At 46.3% G+C, this 13713-nt stretch overlaps 1 pseudogene; it reads right to left on the bottom strand.

The window, feature by feature from the left end:
• Positions 1–6227: 6227 nt before the first annotated feature.
• LOC147992282 (uncharacterized) lies at positions 6228–8622 on the bottom strand (annotated as a pseudogene).
• Between the last annotated feature and the right edge of the window lie 5091 nt (positions 8623–13713).

Below are 13713 nucleotides of genomic sequence, written 5' to 3'. Positions count from 1 at the left end.
GCAATCGGAGGCAAAGCCGCGGGTTGGATTTGGGTTCAGGGCGTACGCGCCAGGCACCCTCCGCTTACGTATATACTACCACCTAGTTTCCTTATCCAGCTCGTGTACGGATTGCCTCGTGTTCGGATGCCAGCGTCCTAGCAATTGTACTCCGAGTGCAAACCGATGCCAACAACTATTTCTTTTAGAGAAAACTTTGATCTAGTCATCGTGCCATGTCAATAGAAAGAACACAAAAATAATAAATATTACATTCTTATTCGTAGACCATCTAGCGAGTAGCGGCGACTACAGACACTCACAAGAGCTGGATCAAACTAGTCGTAGTAGACAATCTGGAAGTTGTCATGTTAATGCCTCAGAGGATCGACGCACCAGAACAACAACAGTTGATGAAGAGAAGTATACATCGAAATGATCCAACCTGTAGATACACATACGAAGGCGAACAAAGACTGGATCTAAGCAGATACACCGAAGACCAACACCGACCGAATTCCATGAGAACCGCCAAAGACACCTCCACACGCCCTCTAACAACGCTAGATGTATCACTGAAGCAGAGCTAGGCGGGGAGAACCTTATTCTATCTTCAGAGAGCTGCCGTCGTCTCGTCTTTCTGAACAGAACAAAACCCTAAATAACATAAAAACATCTAAAAATGGAGCAAGATTCCTGGAGTTATTTATCCAAAACCACCACACTTGGGGCTAGGGTAACAGGCCAGTACCTGATTTGAGCCAGGTCACAAATCACCACTGGTTCTGAGCCTAATACGTAACTTGGAGCACTGACGGGCTGATTTGGCCGCGAAAACAGCGAAACCGACATGTGGGACCCACCTGTCGGGCCGATGTGGCATGCCTACATGGATGAATTTGCTGAGGTGGCCAAAGGCCAACCTGTCGGCCTCTCTCTCTCCCCCAAGCACCTTCTACCAACCCAGCCATATCCAGCGCCGCCGCCGGAGCCTTACCCCGGCGAGCCACGCCACCACCAGAGAGCCTCCCCGCCGCCCTAGTGACCTACCGTCCGCCGCCCTAGCCACCTATAACCCGACGCCACAAGCCACTGCCTCGGGCAGGATCCAACCCCAGCCGCACCTCCAGCTCTTGTCCGCCCCGCCACCCAGACCACTGCCGAGCCACTGCGGCTAGCCGTCCAGGGCCGCGCCGCCACGTGGAGGGCTTCACCTGCGTCAGAGTCAAAGGCGCGGCCGCGCGTGCTGGGAGGCGTCTCGATGCCGAGCACCTCTCTGGGTCCAAAGGTCGTCGGCACGCTTCAGTCTGGGAAGCCACCACGGGGCACCGCCGCGAGCGTGGCCGTGGCCATGGCGCTCCTTGACGGCGTGTGCGGTAAGGGCCGCGCCGCGAGCACGGGCGTGACCAGCACACTCCACCACGGAGCACCCCCGACCAGGGCCTTTGGCTGTCACCGCGAGCACGGACGCGACCATGGCGCTCCTCCATGGTGCATGCGAGCACGGGCGCGGCCAAGGCCAATGGGTGAGCGCCGCGAGCACGAGCACGGCTAGGGCCTCCGGGCAGGCGCCGCGAGCACGAGTGAGGCCAGGTCTCGAGTGACCGCCGGCTAGCAAGGGCGGCGAGCGGCGCTAGCGGTGTGCAGTGCACGGATGTCGGTACACGCACATTACCTGTTTGTTGAAATGTCCAGGAGGAAAATGCCCAGGAGAAAAAGGAAAATGGAAAAAAGATAAACACTTGAGTCATTTACAGGTGGGACCCTCGTCCGACTCAGCATATTGTCCACACAAGCACGCCACGTCAGCCTGACAGGTGGGCCCAACTTGTCAGTTTCACTGTTTTCGTGAGCTTATCAGACAATCAGTGCTCTTCGTTAGTCATTAGGCACATAGTTGATGGTTTTTTGTGACCTGGCTCAAATCTGGTACCGACCTGTTACCCTAGCCCCAAGTGTGATGGTTTCGGGTAAATAACTCAGATTCCTGTCACCGGCCACCGGCAAGGGCCATGGTCCATCCCGCCTCCATGGCTCTACGTCCACAGGAGATGAGGCATACCAGTGGCGGCGCTGGAGGGATGCAGAGGAACCCTACCTTTTTTTTCTTCTTTAGGAGGCGGTTTTGATGTCAACAAGAATTATAAATGTACTACAACTTTGTTGCTCACTGTTAAGAGTTTAAGATTCTTACATAACTGGACATGGCTTACAAATATCATTAAGTTACAATTTAACAAGTTCAAGTCAAATAGTAACCAGTCAGAGTTCCCTCTCCTCTAGTGGCGATGTTGTGCCCCCTACCCAGCCAACCTTCTTCCCCGCCTCCACCACGACGTCACGTTTTTTTTTTGTAGAATACACATAAACATGCTAATCATTGCATTATAGAAAAAGCGGCAAAGAAGCTGGGCACAATATTTTCGGTCGTTACAACTCTAATTACTAGGATTAGTAGCCACACATCCCACATGTACTACGAGATATGCATCACCTAGACCAGTCTCATGCCAATGGCAATGAGGCAAACCGCAGAGCAATCAAGCTGCGTCACAACCAACATCGAAGACCTCTACAACATGACCAAGACCCGAGAACAATACATACCAACGTACCACCACCCATTGCGCCAAGAGGATGTCGGCAAGTGCATGGCAGGGCCTAGGCAGACCTAGAGAAGGCGTCGTCGAGAGCGCCGGCGCATCATCTCTGTCTTCGGCTCAGCGTTGCTTCCCCCCTTCTTCTTATTTTCTTCTTCTATCAAAAAATCCACTTTACTTTCATTCTAGAAAACTTACAAATAGCACACGAGAAAAAAAATACACCCATATAGGAATTCTCATATTTTACGTACCTTTGTGGCCTTCCAGATGAGAAAAGAAGAGAGTCTGCCAATCCATCTCAAAGGGCACGACAGTCTGCAGTTCGAGTCTCTGGAATTGCTCCGTTACCTCGTCCACCCCTCCAGTTTGGAGATCGATAATGTACACGCGCTCGAGGCGATCCATGACGAGCAGCATGCCGCTCCCCTGGTCTGCGCACAGGCATTGCACGTCCTCGCAAATCGCCTTATGCTCCGGAGGTCTTAGCTCGATCTCCTTACTGTGGGACCAGTTCACATTGTGCCGTCCATGGCGTGTCCGGACATGCAGTGAGCGGCATCCACTGTGTAGGTGAAACAAGGACAGTGTGCCGTCCATGGCGACGCCGAGCCAGGGTGTGATGTAAAGGCCGAAGTCGTAGCGGCTCTGTGGAATATAAACCTGTGTCGATGACGGACGGCCAGTGCCGGTGTTCACACCGAGCGTGCGGCAGGACTCCCAACTGTCGCAAGCGAACCAGTGTGCCGTGCCGCGGCACACGGCGGTGCTGCCGTCTGTGATCCGGAGCACCGTCCTGCTGAAGCACGGCGTTGGGTCGCTCCAGGTCGACTTGGTGGACGAGAAAGTGCAGAGGTAGTAGTAGGACGTATCGGGGTCGAAGACGATGACCAACACCTTGAACAGGGACGAGCGGCCCGACAATGGCGAGCGCCGGTCCGCGTCGGTTAGAATGGCGCAGTTGTTGATGCTGGAGGAGGCGCTGCATTCCAGCAGGGGTAGCGCGTCGCACGTGCCGGCATGCAGGTCGCAGACCATGAGGTGGACGAGGGTCGTCTGGCCTGGGCCGACGGCCGGTGCGCCACCGCGAGCGGCACCGCGTCGTCAAGCATGCCGGCGCCGTCCAAGTCCAAGAGGCCCATGGCGCCGGAGACGAAGGAGACGAGGGAGCGGCGGTTGGTGCCGAGCGGCGATCGCGGCGCAGGTACGAACGCCGGCGAACGGGGACCGTCAGGAGGATCCGCGGGGACGACCCGTGACGTGTGGCGCCGCTGCTGAGCGAAGAAGCCGATGAGAGAGGGCGGGCCCGGGCCGTCCGGCCAGCGGCGGCGGAGGAAGGCGCGGTCAGCCACGAGGCCCAGCCATGGCTTGCACGCCACGGCGCAACGGAGCAAAACTGCTGCTCCTAGCCCTCTATGGCGAGTTTAGTGCATTGGTTGGGAGAAGAATGATCTTTTGCTTATGGTTGCGAGAACCATGATGAAGGGTGGTGGTGTGAACCATGATGTGTTGATGCTATCTTTGTTTAAACCATGATGTGTTGTTGCTATGTGTATTATTGTTAATGTTATCTTATCTTGAACCATTATGCAAACTGAGATTATACTGAATTGTTGTTAAATATTGCTGAAATACTGTCAAAATTCTGCTGAAATGCTGTTAAAATGTTGTTAAAATGTTGTTATATATATGTTCAATGATGTAAACTGAGATTATGTTTAAATATTGTCGAAATGCTGCCGAAATGCTGCCAAAATGGTGTCAAAATGCTGCCCAAATGTTGCTGTATTGATGTTGATTTATGCAAAGTGAGATTCTGTTCAGCTGGTCTTGTTTACTTGATAATTTGTTGTTGAGTGCTGCATTCTAGTTGCTCTTTTGTTGCTCAAATGTAAGCTTCGGATGTGAACAGGTAAGGGCATATAAGACTTTTTTGGATGATGTTAGTCTCAGTTAGGCATTAGTGGTATTTTGGCTAGAAAAAATTGAAGGCAGTGCTATATTGGCAAGTCAGTTTTTCATAGTGGTATTTTAACAAGTCCGGTTTCTCATAGTGGCATTTTGGCTATTGTCTCATCAGCAGATCACGCGCGGGATTTTCTAACAACAGATATCGGACGATGGATGTAAACTAAATCTGACGGCAATTCCCTTCCGGAGACGAGTCCAACCAAATAAACGGAACCGAAAAGAAAACAAGAGGCGTGAGATCTGCTGTTTCATTTTGCCTCCGTTCGCATGGACGTCGCTCCCGTTGCGCCGTTCGGCCAGCGGCGGCGGAGGAAGGCGCGGTCAGCCACGAGGCCCAGCCATGGCTTGCACGCCACGGCGCAACGGAAGAGGGCGGCGGCATCGGCCACGCGCACGAGGATCTCAATCACCACGTCTTCCGGGAGCGTGGCGGTGGCGGTGACGGCGGCGGCCCTCGTCTTCTTCCGCCTCCTCGACGGCGCAACGGGAGCGACGTCCATGCGAACGGAGGCAAAATGAAACAGCAGATCTCACGCCTCTTGTTTTCTTTTCGGTTCCGTTTATTTGGTTGGACTCGTCTCCGGAAGGGAATTGCCGTCGGATTTAGTTTACATCCATCGTCCGATATCCGTTGTTAGAAAATCCCGCGCGTGATCTGCTGATGAGACAATAGCCAAAATGCCACTATGAGAAACCGGACTTGTCAAAATACCACTATGAAAAACTGACTTGCCAATATAGCTTCAATTTTTTCTAGCCAAAATACCACTAATGCCTAACTGAGACTAACATCATCCAAAAAAGTCTTATATGCCCTTACCTGTTCACATCCGAAGCTTACATTTGAGCAACAAAAGAGCAACTAGAATGCAGCACTCAACAACAAATTATCAAGTAAACAAGACCGGCTGAACAGAATCTCACTTTGCATAAATCAACATCAATACAGCAACATTTGGGCAGCATTTTGACACCATTTTGGCAGCATTTCGGCAGCATTTCGACAATATTTAAACATAATCTCAGTTTACATCATTGAACATATATATAACAACATTTTAACAACATTTTGACAGCATTTCAGCAGAATTTTGACAGTATTTCAGCAATATTTGACAACAATTCAGCATAATCTCAGTTTGCATAATGGTTCAAGATAAGATAACATTAACAATAATACACATAGCAACAACACATCATGGTTTAAACAAAGATAGCATCAACACATCATGGTTCACACCACCACCCTTCATCATGGTTCTCGCAACCATAAGCAAAAGATCATTCTTCTCCCAACCAATGCACTAAACTCGCCATAGAGGGCTAGGAGCAGCAGTTTTGCTCCTTGTAGACGCACACGAAGGTGTAGAAGCGATTGCAATAGCTGCTGTCCTCTGCCTGGTCATTGGACTTATAGGAGTATCAAGTTGAGTACCTTGCTTAGTTGGTGTCTTAGAAGAAGTAGTTGCAATGCTTGCTTGAGCCTTTTATTTTTTCCTACAGTTCAAAACAATATTGTTAGTAATTAACATTCAAGGCATTTTGGTAACAATGTGAGGAGTGGCATCATGAAATTAATATACAAATGAAAGAAATTAGACTCATGAAAGAAATGCCATGGATGAGTATCATTAAAGTAGTATATAAGTGAAAGAAATTAAACTCATGAAAGACATACCATGGAGGAGGAGTAGCATCTCGGTCCGCGTCACTTTCCATCTATGGCTCCTTGCAAGTCTTTTGAAGATGGCCTAATGCTCCACACCTTTTGCATTTATGTTTTCTGCCGGTTCCACGTTCAGTGTAATTTTTTATCCTCCTAGTTCTTGGACATCCAACACTCTTAGTAAGTTTGGGAGGGATCATATCAAAACCAGGATTTACATTGGGCCATTGGGACCTGCCCCTAATTGGCATGAGAATTCCCTCATATGCTGCTTGGAATCTTGCCACTGAGAAGCACCCATCAACATAATCCTCTAGTTTGGCTTTTTTCAAAAATATGAACCGGAGAGCATGTGTGCATGGTTTACCACAAATCTGCCATCTCCTACAAGAGCACTCTTTTTTCTCCAAGTTAACGGTGTGCCTCCATCCATTTCCTGAAATCTCAGCTATATTTGGCGATGCTCTTGCTTCCAAATAATGCAGCCCCTTACTTTTTAAATTCAACTCCTTTATCACACTAGGTAGTATGTAACCTAGCAACGCTTCAGCAACAACTCTCCTTTTCTCAAACAAAATCATTATCATTTCCCTAAGGTTGTCCAAAAGCTCAACAAGTGCAAGTTGCTTCACGTCCTTAATCCAATTGTTGAAAACCTCTGCCAAATTATTGCTAACATACTCAACTTTTGTCATTGCTGAAAATTTGCTTCTTGTCCACACACGGTTGTGATGCATGTTCAAATATGCTATTGCTTCAGCGCTTTGTGCTTGTATTTCCGCCATTAGTGAATCATGCTTCTCTACCTCATATGTCCAAGCTGCAGGCCACATATTATCAAGTATGTCACCTTTAAACTTTTTCTTGAAGTTAAGCATCAGATGCATCATGCATTCTCTATGTTCACAATTTGGGTAGACCTTAGATATGGCGTTCTCCAACCCCTTACATGCATCTGTATGGATTGCAAGCCCTTCTGGCTCTCCAATGGCCAATTTCAGCTGCTCCATGAACCATACCCAATTTTCTGTATTTTCTTTCTCAAATATTCCAAATGCTACCGGGAACATCCAACTATGTCCATCTACACCAATTGCGGCCGCCAATTGTCCAGTGTATTTCCCACTAAGAAAAGTTGCATCAACCCCCAAATATGGTCTACACCCTGCTAAAAACCCATCAATGCATGGCTTGAAGGCAATGAACAACCTATTGAAAACATGCACAATTTCACCTTTCTTGTTGGTAGTTGTTTTTATGTCTATCTCAAATGTACTTCCAGGATTGGCTGCCAACAATTTAGCTCTAAAGTTCCACAACAACTGAAAATTCTCCTTATATGTACCTTCTAATTGATCCTTTGCACGAGCTCTCCCTTTCCAAACATCGGTGTATTGAAGCTTAATATCATACTCCCTTTGTAAACGTTCTCTAAGCTGTTTTGCACTCACCGTGGCATTCTCTTCAAGTGCAGCCTTCCCTTTTTCAGCAAGTCAATCTCTATTTGCCATTCCTTTGCTGCAATTTTTGCTCCCACAAGTATGTTCGAAGGGAAGTTTCTTTACCTACAATAACATCAAGGAACATAAATGTCAAATAAATAACAATAGAAAGAAACAAATCAACAATAACATGTACCAAAGCAAGAAGGAAACAATAGTATTAATCATACCATGAAAGTGTTAGTGTTCGGTAACTTGGAGGCATGTATCCTCCATGGACAATCCTCATCGGTGCAATTAGCCCTGAATCTCCTAGTGTCACTATATTGTGTGTTAAAGGACCAATCTTCTCTAATTGCTAGTTGTCTCAATGCAACTCTAAATGCTTTGGAGTTAAGAAATGTGGCTCCTACTTCAAGACGAGGATTTTTTTATCATGGATATAAGTAGGAGCCACATTGTTCGCAAGTAAAGTCTCATCATCCCCTCGCACATGATGTGGATCATAAGAGTTGTCAACATCCAGTGTTCCCAATGGTACTCTTGCAACCTTTGGCTGGGCACTTTTCTGTGGCTCGGCATTCTCCTTTGACTCTACATTCTCCTCATGCAAATAGGTGTTCTCCTCATCGCATCCCACGGGCTCATCATCCTCGTACTCCCCTTCATAGGCTTGCTTCGGCCAAGAAAAGAATGGAGCATGAACCGGCTGATCATCCATTCCCTCGGCCATGAAAGAAGCATGTTCATTGTGTTGTTGTTTTCTCTCAATGGTCACACCGAACCTTACTATTTTTGTCTTAGAACATCTATCAAACAGCTCAGCTATCTCTGATTCAGAGATCAACGGGACGGTGTTATCTCCGGTTCCATACCAAATGGTCATCCTCTGATCAGTAGACCACTTAAACTTCTCCTCCACAACCTCCTTTATTCGCGCCACAGACAAGTCCCGACCGGCCATGAAATCCCATGTTTTGCCCCTTATGTACACTCGTTTGCCTTCTACAATCGTCAAATAAGACTGGACATCTATTTCTACTTTGTAATCGCCCATAGAATCGTCTCTGAAACACATAAACACAACACTAAATCTGCTGCACTTGCAATGAAAAAAAACTTGGAAACAGGGGGGAAACAGGGAGAGGATCCAGTCGAGGGGCGGGACGAGGCAGAGGGGCGGGCGAGCGTACAGGTGGGACGAGGCAGAGGAGGGCCAAGCTTTGAGCCGGCGGTGGCCCAGCCCTCGGATCGATGGGCGCCGGGCTGCCCAGCCACGGATCGCGGGCGGCGAAGGGGGCGGTGGAGTGGGCGGCGGAGGGGGCGGCGGAGTGGGAGGCGGAGGGGGGAGGGGGATGGGCGCGGGAGAGGTTTAGACGGAGAGGCGCCGGCGGGGGCTGCGCACTCGTGCCGCCATGGGTGTTGCGTGCAAGTGGGCTGGAGAGGAAGAGGTCGTGGGTGGGGGTTAGGTCTTGTGAGGGTAATTTTGGAATAGCCAAAAAACTGACAAGATGCTAACGGTTTGACTAACGGAAAATATTTGACAACTAACGGAAGTGCTATTTTGACAACAAAAAAATGAGAAGACAATGCTATATTGGCAAGTCAGTTTTTCATAGTGGTATTTTGACAAGTATGGTTTCTCATAGTGGCATTTGGCTATTGTCTCTGCTGATTCGTCTTAACTGCCGTGTGTGCATGGCGTCGTGGTATTTTTTTTACGGGATGGGCCCGGTTGCAGTTCATTTCTGTATGGTAAATTGCAACAAATGGGTCTTCCCTCTGAACAATAGTCTCGGTCAGTTAGAATGACGCAACTCACCGTGTTCATGTTCGTGCTAGAAAACACATCGTCTTTTAGCAACAATAGCATGTCCCATGTGCCGGCAAGCGGGTTGCACACTGCTAGACGGACTGGTTTCTGCTTTAGATCGGCGGAGTCGTCCTGCTGTGGGCCGAGGCGCATGAGAAGAAGGCCAGAGCCTGAGAAGAGCGGCACCGCACCGTCGAATAATCCGACGGCGTGGGGAAAGAAAGAGCCCTAACCTTTCAATCCCTGAAAGCGGCACCTTTCAATCCCTGAAAGCGGCACCCCTCAACTTTCATTCCCCATCTCTAATTTTTCTGAATCAAACACACTTTCAGGGAAAAAAAAGTGCAAAGTCCCAGGGCCGGACCTGGGGAGGGGCAGGGGGGCAGCCGCACCGGCCCCCCGGAATCCAGGGGCCCCTCCTCAGTCCTCACGTATGTAGGCTATATTCGCTGAAAAAACGTATGTAGGCTATATGGCCAATCGTATTTCAATGATCGGCAAAAGAAAATCCTAGCGGCTGGGCCGTACGTAGCAAGCAGATGGAATCGTAAATGCGCATGCAGCACTCCGCAGTTAGCGCCGCGATCGATTCTTTCCTTCCTCCACGTAGAAAAAGGAGCGATTGATTCCTTCCTGATTAGCAATTGCAATTCCCAGCGGCCGCCGGCGCTTGGCCTGTTCAGAACTGGGCGCTCGGTTCTCCTATTACGTTTTCTCCTAAATCCTACGCCGATTATAAGTCCTACAGGCCCCCGTCGCCAGCCCGCTTTGCTCTCCATCTTCAGATTCTAGGCGTTGTATATAGCCATATTGCCACAAGCACATCATCGATTCGACCATCCAAGATATATCATATATTCATATTGCCGTTCTCCCTGGATGCATAGCCAGCACGGCGCGGCACCGTTCTACAATTGATGCAATTTTCTTATTTATTTTCCTCATTGTGTTTTATCATGTCTTCCAAAAATTATGCATCTGGTAGTATTTAAAGAAAAAAAATAAAATTAGGGTCGCGCTAACTGCCACACGTATGGCAGGAAGGGAGACGCATCACACGTCTTTAATGTAAACAGATTGCTACGTCATCGCATGCATGCATGTAGGAATCTTTTTGGATTTTCAGTTTTTAAAATGTTTTATCTCTTAAACGAAAAATCCGATTGAAAATCCGTTTTCACCATTAAATCCCTCGCGATGAGATCTCCGAAACTAGATCCCATGTTGATATGTTTTGATAAAAAAATTTGGATTAAAAGTTGCCATGTCTATTGTATATGAATTGACATGATGTTTACACTGAAGTTGCCATGATATGTTTCAGCTATTTTCTTCTACATTTAAAAGTAAATTTTGACATTTATAAAACGGGGAATTAAGAAACTAGACTTGACATGAACCATAAACTAAAATTGCCATGATACATGCACGTAAAATTGCCATGGTTCATACAAAAAAATAATTTTTATGATCAAAGTACTGGAGTTGCCATCATCAAAATACTAAAATTGCCATGATCTATAAACTAAAATTGCCACATGGCAACTTTAGTTTAAGCCCTATGGCAACTGCAGTGTAAATATCATGCCAACTTCTGGCAAAAAAAAAAATTCGTCGAAACATATCAACATGGGGTCTAGTTTTGAAGATCTCATCAAGACGGATTTAATGGTGAAAACGGATTTTTAGTTTGCTTTTTTATTTAGGAGATACAACATTTTTAAGCCGAAAACCAAAAAAAATTCTACTGATGTCATCTATTCATACGTGGCAAAATGAGTGGTGATGGAGGCGTGTGGGCGATGTGCAAACGCCCACACGTGTGGGCGTTAATATTTTCGTAAAATTATAGATGACTTGGTACAATCACAGCATGGAGATCTACACGAATTAGCAATAGTTTTTTTGGGATAAGTATATTTTTTGTTCTCGAACTCTTCCGAGAGTTTAGAAATCGTCCCTCAACTCTAAACCGGAGAGTTTTCGTCCCTCAACTGTCAAAACCGGATAGTTTTCATCCCTCATGCCACTTCGGGTGGTTTTAGTCCTGGATGAACAGTAAATCAGTGAACAATAAAATCGAGAAAATAGCAATAAATAAATAAATAAAATCTGAAATTTTACAGCATGAAGATAATCTGGTGCGCAACACGCGTGCAAAATTTCGTGGTGTTTCGACATTCAAGCAGCTCACGGCAAACAAAAAGCTGGAAATATGTACGTCGGTGAACAGTACATTAAAAAATTAGCAAAAAATAATTCAAGAAAACATGAAACATTTTGGCATCAAAGATGCTCAGGTTCGCAAGATGCATGCAAAAATTTGTGTTCAAATGACATACGAGGAGCTCTAGCAAAAAAAAAGTAGCACACTTTTCAAAAAAAATAAATCTGAGCCAAATTTTGTTTCTTTTTGTCACGAGTTCGTACAATACCCAAACATCACGAAAATTTGCACGCACGTTGGGCACCCAAGCCTCTTTTATGCCAAAAAAATTCATACCGCTTTGAATTTTTTTGCTATTTATTTTAAATTTACTGTTCACTGACGTACAAATTTATATTTTTTCTTTGCCACGAGCTGCTCGAATATCAAAGCACCACAAAATTTTGCACGTGTCTTGCGCACCAAAGTATCTTCGATACTCTAAAATTTCAGATTTTTGTAATTTTTGTTGCTATTTTTTTCGATTTTACTGTTCACCCCGGACTAAAACCGCCCGAAGCGGCACGAGGGAGGAAAGCTATCTGGTTTTGGTAGTTGATGGATGAAAATTCTCCGGTTTAGAGTTGAGGGACGATTTCTAAACTCTCGGAAGAGTTCGAGGATGAAAAATATACTTATCCCTTTTTTTTGCGGGTAGAATTAGCAATAGTTGTTGCGGAGAAGGAAACTATTGTTAATCAAGAAGACGACAAATACAATGTCATCAACACGGACGATAACAATGTGAGTGATCATGCATCCATATTTAATTTATCTATAGCAGATAGAATCTAGTAGTTCTAATGAAGAACCATTTTTTATTATATTTATAAAAGAAATTGGAAATAATCTTGATAGAAAATCAAGGGACATTTCATATATACAAACGCATATAATGATAACTATTTCGATGCTTAAGCTAGGGGCCCTCTGTTCATAGTTTTGCCCCGGGCCCCCGAAATCTCAGGACCCGCCCTGCAAAGTCCAAACAAACACGGATTAAAAAGGTGACTGGCTGTGTGCTACGGCAATATGTTCTTTGGCGGTCTTCAATCATTGCTGTAAAACAAACATCAAAAATAATAAGAATTACATCAAGATCCGTAAAACATGTAGCGACGACTACGAGCGCTGAAGCGAGCCGAAGACGCGTCATCATCATCATCCCTTCCTCATCAGAGCCAGACAAAACTTATTTTAGTAGACAATCGGGAAGTCGTCATTCTAAGATTTCATAGAACCAGCGCAACAGAAAAGCAACCACACCCATGAAGTGTAGCTTAGATCTGTGTGTCGTACCAGAGCAATGCGACAACTCTGTGAGGTTGTCAACAGTTGTTTGCAGCAACCATTCGTATTTGTGCAATGGTCATTCACCCTATATGTTGTGTGCATAGTAGTTTTCTCGTACCAAAGCCCACTACGCACTGTATTTCACATGCTTGCTTGTCTGTCAGAATTGTCACTTTAAAATTTCACTGTACGTGCCCCTGCTGCACTTTTAGAGATTCCAAGTCCTACTAGAGGAAAAGACAATTTGATTCGCTCAAATGTTCTTCGTCTTAGGGAAAGGAGTGATTTAATTAAAACAAAATGTCAGCCGTTCATGCACATCTAGTGTAGATCATCGTCGCAACTACCCTACAAACGGTATCTTCACAGCCACAAATGCTGGCATAATAGTTTTCGATGCGAAAACAAAACCAAATGCAAGATGACTTGGGTCATCGCTCAAGAGGAAACCTTTAGAGTATCTCTAGCACCGATTCTTAAATCAGACACCGCAGCCATCCACAGACCAGGGGGATCAATCCGTGGACACGTTTATGGGAGCCGGTCTTTGCGTTGTACCGCGTCACTGGGATCAGCACGAGTGGTAATTCATTGACCCATGAGGTTGCGGCTAGAGCGAGGAGTCATGGTGCTGATCGCTGCTGTTACCCCTTATTTACAGGCCTTGATCCCCGATGAATGTAGCACACCTAGATGATCTGTATGGTTTGTTACCCTCAAAAAATAAAATAAAATCAAGCAAC

Source organism: Triticum urartu, chromosome 1A, assembly GCF_056163025.1.
Source record: "Triticum urartu cultivar PI428250 chromosome 1A, HENAU_Tu73, whole genome shotgun sequence".
NCBI lineage: Eukaryota > Viridiplantae > Streptophyta > Magnoliopsida > Poales > Poaceae > Triticum > Triticum urartu.
The sequence above is the reverse complement of the archived record's forward strand: the minus strand, read 5'-3'. Positions and strand labels throughout refer to the sequence as shown.